Genomic DNA, 8,673 nt, shown 5'->3' on the forward strand with positions numbered 1-8,673 from the left:
CCTCCTCATCTTCCTCGTCCCCAAAATCCACATCCCTTTTGCATGAGAATCCATTGATGGAGTCCACGCACAGGGGTGGGGTAGTTGTAGGGGCACCCCCTAGAATGGCATGCAGCTCATCATAGAAACGGCATGTCTGGGGCTCTGACCTGGAGCGGCCATTTGCCTCTCTGGTTCTTTGGTAGGCTTGCCTGAGCTCCTTAAGTTTCACGTGGCACTGCTGCGGGTCCCTGTTATAGCCTCTGTCCTTCATGCCCTTGGAGATTTTTTCAAATATTTGGGCATTTCATCTTTTGGAATGGAGTTCGGATAGCACGGATTCGTCTCCCCATACAGCGATCAGATCCAGTACCTCCCATTGGGTCCATTCTGGAGCTCTTTTGCAATTCTGGGACTCCCTGGTCACCTGTGCTGATGAGCTCTGCATGGTCACCTGTGCTGATCAGCTTGCTACGCTGGCCAAACAGGAAATGAAATTCAAAAGTTTGCAGGGCTTTTCCTATCTACCTGGCCAGTGCATCTGAGTTGAGAGTGCTGTCCAGAGCGGTCACAATGGAGCACTCTGGGATAGCTCCCAGAGGCCAATACCGTCAAATTACATCCAGACTACCCCAAATTCAACCCAGCAGGGTCGATTTCAGCGCTAATCCCCTCATCGGGGAGGTGTATAGAAATCGATTTTAAGAGCCCTTTAAGTCGACAAAAATGACTTCGTTGTGTGGATGGGTGCAGGGTTAAATCGATCTAACACTGCTAAATTCGACCTAAACTCGTAGTGTAGACCAGGGCTGAGGATCACATTAGCCCTTTTTGCCACCGCATTGCACTGGGTGGTTATGTTGAGTTTTTTGTCCACACTGACCCCTAAATCCTTTTCAGAGGCATTCTTTTTCAGAATCACTCCTATCCAGGACACCCCCAGTTCTGTAGGTACGGCCTGTATTCTTCTTACATGTATGACTTTGCATTTGACTGTGTTAAAATATACTTTGTTTGAATGAGCCCATCTTACTAAGCAATCCAGATTGCTCTGTATGACTGCCCTCTTCTCCTCATATTTATCATTTCACCAATATTTGTGTCATCTGCATATTTTACAGAGGGAGCTCAGTCTTTAACTCCACCTGCTAACTCATGTACAAACTGCAAACTGCCTTCTCGTCACTAGGATTTCACCTTACGTTAGCTAGTGAGTTAAGAATACACTTTTTTCTTAATGAAGGCACATTTCAAGAGACTCAGTTTATCAGCTCAGAAGGAAAACCCTCCAGCTCTTCTATCTTTCCTTGCATTGTCTGCCAGTTTTAAATATGTACATGTAATATATTCATACTTAGAATATAGTATGAATATACTGAGGTTACTGATCCTGCTCATGGTTCACATGTATAACTCACTTATTGTCCTTGTACTGCCCCTCCCCCACCTGGAATTGATCTCAACTAGCTACACTGAGGTAAAAACTACCTCCACTTTGTGTCTGCTAGGATTTTACATCAGGGCAGCTATCTTGATGCAAAAAGGCACATTGTTTTTGCAATGAAGACAAAGCCACTAAGGCCAAAATCATGTTTAACAGCATGCTAGTTAAAATGTGTTAGTTCACATGTTTTCCAACAGATTGCATGCATGTTCCCAATTAGACAAGACTGGGTAAGAGACATCTAAAGCTTCAGGTGCAGCAGGAAGTGCTGTTGGATTCAGTGTTGGCATTTTCCCCTTAGAGTCAGTACTGAGCCAGTACCCCACTATGGTTTTTGGGATTTCTATAATAATGTCTTTCACATGAGAGGTAAAACTGAGGTCTTGACCACTTGTGGTTATTAAAGATCCCCTCACTCTTTTTCTGTAAGAAGGAGATATTAAACTTGGTGTCTCAGCCAAATTCCAATGAAGCAATGAAATTCAACATCCCTAAAAGTTCCCCATGCAATTAGATTTGTATTATCTCCATATCCTCTCAAACTGTTGTGTAGTATTGCTCTGCACTGTTAAATAGCTGCAGAGGTGGCTGCACTTAGGTGGTGGGTTAAGTTAGTGTGACATGTTCCCTACCTTTCTGGTCTGGGAGTTAGTGGGGTTGTGTAGCTTAAATTAACTATTGTTTGTAATGTATTTTGAGATCCGAGGGAAGGCAGAGTATTATATTATAATTAGTTACTAATAAACTGGGCTAACAGGACACTGACAAAGCTGTAATAATATCTAAAATGAGCAGTATACAGTATAGAACGAAATGGTCCCACTAACTGTAGAATTCTGTAACATCACATCCTCAGTGTTCACAGTGCCTTTGCTTTTAATTTTTAGATGAATTACCAACACTGAAGATTATAAACTTCCCCAGCAATTGCTCTCCCCGAGGAAGGATCAGATGTTCCAATTGTAACCGAACTATTTCCACCTTCACTGCACTTGAGACTTCTTTCTCTCCTTCTCTGTATGAAACTTCAGACTATGACTTCTCTGACCGAAATTCTGAAGTCAGGTGAATTGGTGCTGAGTTCCAATCTCTGGGTGACTTTTGAAGGTTGTCAGTATTCCCAGGACTAAAAGTCTGTAGCAGAATGATGGCACCCTTGTTTTTCTGACAGAGGCTGAGAAGAATATTAGTGTTTTCGAGACTGCAGTTGCCATGGGGAATGGAGCATGTCACCTTCTGCATTTTATACATTGCAGAGCAAAGTGTGAGCACTTTTGGCCCGATTCTGCAAATAATTACACATATGCTGAACTTTACTCATGTGAGTTGACCCACTGATTTCAATGTAAGCACATGCATTAGTTTGTACGATCAGGGCTTAAGAAATAAATGTATTTAAAAGACCAGATTGGTCTTCTAGAATATGGGATATATTGTTATTAAATATTCATATTGTTCATATCAGTGCCAGGTCCCCCTTGTGCGAGGCACTGCACAAATCCACAGAAAGACAGTCCCTCCCACAAAGAGCGTAAAATGTAGACCAAAAAACCCAAAACAAATTAAAAGGTGTGGAAAAGGGATACACATACAATCCAAGCCCTTGATCTGTACATGCTAAACTTTATGTACTGAGAGTAGTTCCCATTGACTTCAGTGGGACTTCTTGACTGTGTAAAGTCAAGCATGTGGGTAACTACTCACAGGACCAATGCCCAAGACCCGGTTCTGTCACCAGCACTGGAATTTTCACCCTTACCTTGGCATTTCCTAATTTTTGATTGCTTCCCCCTCTCAAGCTCAGGGCAAGGTTAACCTTCATCTTTCCATGGATTTCCTTTTAGAAAGGAAAAAAAAACAACACCCAGGAAGGACGATAATTTCCAGTGTAATCTGCAAGTTTCTTGATCTGGAATGAGTTGGCTTGGCCCTCCTGAACACTGTCCTCCTTAACTGAGGCCTTCTAAACTGAGGCCAACTGTGACCAAGGCCTCCAAATCCAGCTGTTTCAGCATCAAAGTTTAGAGCACATTAGCCACCCAGAGTTTATATCAATCCAAAGCTTTAGTGCTTCTTAGAGCAACATGATAAACTGCTCTACCTGTTGAGAGGGATCGGAAAACCCTGAAATTCTACTGGATGGGTGGCATTTCCTGTGTGATATGCAAAAGAGAACACAAGGCAGCTGCACCAACACAGAGAATTAAGGAGGAGCTGTCCACTGTAACTGAATTTCCTGAACATCTTGAGCGCGTGCATTGTTGCCATTGCATTAATCCTAGTTGTGTTAACCATGCTTATAAAGTGCATTGAAGAGGAAAAGTTCAGTGTAATAGATAAATAGATTCCAAGGCCAGAATGGACCATTGTGATCACTAGTCTGACCTCCTTTATAACACAGATCATAGAACTTCCCCAAAATAGTTCCTAGACCACATCTTTCAGAAAAACCTCCAATTTTCATTTTAAAATTGTCAGTGATGGAGAATCTACCACTTGAGCCCTGCAAATCTGATTTGTATCTGCGGACGATGTTTGCAGATCACATGCGATACAAATTTTGTATCCGCATAGGGCTCTATCTACTACAACCTTAATAGCAGCTAGTGTCCTTTGCATGCTGTTAGTTTATATTGGTCTCACGGTGATTTTGGTTTGTGCCTATATTTCAGTTCAGAAAGAACTCATTTCCCAGGACTGAACTCCGCGGTAGAGTCACACACGATCCCACAGACAGAGATGAGCTTCACCTACTTGAATAGAGTTGGAAATGTGAGTGATTTAAATGGGGGAAAGTTGAGTGGTTGCAAGGATCTCCTTTTTATAGAACGCAGGGCTAACCTTTGAGCTTCTGGTAAGTTGCCAATGGGGCCCTCAGCTGGACACTATTTGGGCACTCTTGTGTTATGGCACAAAGAAAAGCAGCATCTCTCAATGTGGCTGATATTTAGGTATATGTCTGTAAATGTCGATTTCACTGCACACAAAGAAAAAATGTTTCCATCAATAATAATTGAAATGTACAGAAAGGGAAAGAAAGAAAATGCTGCTTGAGAACTTAGTTTGATTTAAGGATATTTATATTGTATATTTTGACATGTGATGTTGACATTTTGTGTTTTAGTGATTATAAATTCATAAATGATCTGGAAAAAGGGGTAAACAGTGAGGTGGCAAAAGTTTCAGGTGATACAAAACTACTTAAGATATTTAAGTCTCAAGTAGACTGCGAAGAGCTACAAAAGGATCTCACAAAACTGGGTGACTGGGCAACAAAATGGCAGATGAAATTCAGTGTTGATAAATGCAAAGTAATGCAGATTGGAAAACATAATCCCAACTCTACATATAAAATGATGGGATCTAAATTAGCTGTTACTACTCAAGAGATCTTGGCATCAGTGTGGATAGTTCTCTAAAACATCCACTCAATGTGCAGCGGCAGGCAAAAAAAGAGAACAGAATGTTGGGGATCATTAAGAAAGAGATAGATAATAAGACAGAAAATATCATATTGCCTCAATATAAATCCATGGTATGCCCACATCTTGAATACTGCGTGCAGATGTCGTCGCCCCATCTCAAAAAATATCTATTGGAATTGGAAAAGGTTCAGAAAAGGGCAACAAAAATGATTAGGGATGTGGAATGGCTGCCATATGAGGAGAGATTAATAAGACTGGGACTTTTCAGCTTGGAAAAGAGATGACTAAGGGGGGGATATGACTGAGGTCTATAAAATCATGACTGGTGTGGAGAAAGTAAATCAGGAAGTGTTATTTACTCCTTCTCATAACACAAGAACTTGGGGGCCACAAAACAAAGTTAATAGGCAGCAGGTTTAAAACAAACAAAAGGAAGTTGTTGTTTTTTCACACAACGCACAGTCAACCTGTGAAACTCTTTGCCAGAGGATGTTGTGAAGACCAAGACTATTACAGAATTAAAAAAAGAACTAGATACATTTGTGGAGGATAGGTCCATCAATGGCTATTAGCTAGGATGGGTAGAGATGGTGTCCCTAGCCTCAGTTTGCCAGAAGCTGGGAATGAGTCACAGGGGATGGATCACTTGATGATTCCCTGTTCTGTTCATTCCCTCTGGGGCACCTGGCATTGGCCACTGTTGGAAGACAGGATACTGGATTAGATGGACCCTGGGTCTGACCCAGTATGGCCGTTCTTATTTTTTAAATCCTTATTTTTTTAAATATCAAAGTCTGTCATTAAATAATCATTAAATAAGACACCCCCGATTGTCTTACCCCCCATAATTTCCTCCAACTGTGAACATTTAAATCAATAAAAATAGATTTTTTTCTTAAAACCCATAATTTTATGCAGCTTTGAAAATTGAAATTGATACAAAATTTACAAATGCTTAAATACCCATTGATATAACCCATCAATTTAAAAAAAAATAATCCAATTCTGCCAAGCCTACTGCTGTTCATTGGTTTACATCCAATAATGGAAATTGATTCTGTGACTTTTTTGGTGGAGAAGAGAGTTGGTGCAGTCTTTGCAATTATTCACTTTGAAATTATGCTCTGGGAAATCCAGCTAAGCAAACTCTCTTCCTTTAAAACAGCTCCGAACACCTCCAATGTATTGATTCCTGTCCTCATGTGGGAGGTGATGGCTGAGGCAAGGCTTTTGACGGAGGGCTGGGAAAGTGCTCTAATGTTCCTATCCAAATCTTGTTCTACAGCTGTCAAAAGGATCTTCCAGCAAAACCAGGGAGACTGGGATTTGGTATTTTTTATATAAAAAACAAGCAGCGCTTTTAGCATGTTTTCTTTTTGAAAAGTTATGACATGCAATCATAGAATATCAGGATTGGAAGGGATCTCAGGAGGTCCTTTAGTCCAACCCCCTGACAGATTTTTACCCCAGGTCCCTAAATGGCCCCCCTCAAGGATTAAACAGCCCTGGGTTTCGCAGGCCAATGCTCAAACCACTGAGCTATCCCCTTCCCCTCTTTTGATCTTATCAAAGAGAGCAAAAGGCATAAGTACTTCCCCTTTGCAGTTCCCCTTTAATATTGCCGAGAGAGCCTTACATTTACTTGATTCCTCTCATTCACATTGCATCTGGCTAGCTCGTTTTTTAGGTTTAATAATAATTCACCTGGATCACCTGGATTGATCAGTCTTCAGCTGTCATTAAGACTGCACCAATCACAACACATCCACCATTCTCACATTCTTGCCTTTCTTCTCCACATTCACCTGAAATGTTTAACAATGTCATCTTCCCATCTTCTTGGAGGCCGACCAGGTGGTCTTTTCTGTTCTCGTGGGTACAAGGTTTTAATAATTAAAACTTTTTATTTGCATAGTGCCTTTCATCCCAAAGCCACTTTGCAGACTTTAGAAGGATTATTCATCCGCTGCAGTCACCTCTTGGATGGAATGCAGCAACTGTTTTCCTCCAGCAATACTACCCAACAGATGGAGTTTTTAGGAGGGGAAATGAAGAATGATTTCTCATGGAGAAATGAAATTACAGGATGAATTTTAAGGCAGCAAAATATAATTATTTACCTTAGACTTTGCCTAGGCCACCAGGATTAACATTCTGTCTCTTGTGACAAGTGCCTCCGAATCTTTAATGATCACAAGTGATTTGGGGATTTTTTTTATAGTTATCTCATGTAAAAGAAAACATCAATGTAATACTTGGCACCTGCAGTAGTCCAGTGACCCCACAGCACCATTGGCATTGGCTCACTACTGGCTCAGGGAAGAGAACCTCTACAAGTGACTAATCATACCATGTTTATGTCGTAGCTCCAAGTGATGGATCTCAGTGAGGTTGCAGTTCCCAAGCAGGACTACCATCCAGACAGTGGAAATTTGATTGTTAAATGGGTCCCAAATATACGCAGAAAATCTCAGCGGCCTGAGGTGGAAGCAGTAACAGAGTAAGTACCATAGTGATAAATGCAATATACGCTGGGAGAGTCCGTCTCCTAAGAGTGACTAGCTGAAGGTCACATAGATGCCCCTATTTTCCATAAAACAGAACACATGGCAGTCACCCTTACCCAGAGGTGTGGCCTGCAGAGGTGCCACATCCCTGTGTACAATGCACTCTGCTTGGCTTAAGATGGAGCGTGTAGTCTTTGCTGGCCATACCTCTGTATTAAAGCTGGGATGAGTATTGTAGAAGTTCACAAGCTGCACTTGGAGCATCCAGGCCAGAGATGAGCAAAATGTGTCATTTGAATCAAAATCACATGGCTAGCAGGTTTCAGTAATAATCCAGCATCAGTAGTGTTGTAGCTCACAAACCTTAGTTGCTGCAGCCTCAGCTGTGAGACTGTGAAGGAAACGGGACAGAATTGTGGTAAAAATGAGTTTGAATCCTACTAATGGCAAATGAGACCTGATGTAGAAGTTTGAGAAGCTGGGAAGAGCCCTCCAGGCACACGCTGTATGTGAGTGCCCCCCCGTGGCTTTTGCCTGTACTCCATCCTTCTCCAGAAGTACGTCTACATGCGTCTCATGTTTTTAGCCTCAATCACTGTTCCTCAGTTTCAGGCCATTCTCTCTCTTTAGCACAGAGGGGTAGGATCTAACATACAAGGGCTCAGTTTTCATAGCTGCCTAAGGGATTTGGATGCCCATTTCCCATTAAATTTAATGAGGACTGGGCATCTAAAGCCTTCAGGTGGCCTGGTAAATCTCAGCCAAGCTTTCTAGTCAAGAGCCCAGGCCACATTCCGATATCAGTTACTGACGTCTGTGGTGTAAGTGAGATTAGAGTCTGGCCCCAGTCTTCAGGAGCTACTTTACAGTCATTTCTGTTGGATTAATGAGCATGTTCATAGAACTTTCGTGTTCATCATACGATGTCAGTGATTTAAGAACAGACCCCCATTTGGGTGAGATTCCTGGGCTGGTACAATGACTTATACACAGACAAAATAGTCGTCAGTGGTGCATGCATCAGAGGGATGTGTAATTTGCATATTTGTGTAACTAATCACTAGAGTAGACATGGCCTGAAATCCCCAGGGTGAAATTCACTTGTAGTGCAGAGGGGAGACTTCAGGCAGATGTCTCTCACGTGTGAGGTGCTGCACTACCTGAATGCCTCCGAGGACTGCATGCCAGCTCTGAACAGGCTGGCACATAAGGCAATATTGAGTGGGGGCAGGGACACAGGATTCATGAATACACACATCTAGAGTGTCCCTAATGCCTAGCAGCCACTCGTACAATCTATGAACTGGAATGGCTGTGC

The sequence above is a fragment of the Mauremys mutica genome, chromosome 18 (genome assembly GCF_020497125.1).
Source record: "Mauremys mutica isolate MM-2020 ecotype Southern chromosome 18, ASM2049712v1, whole genome shotgun sequence".
In the NCBI taxonomy this organism is placed as follows: domain Eukaryota; kingdom Metazoa; phylum Chordata; order Testudines; family Geoemydidae; genus Mauremys; species Mauremys mutica.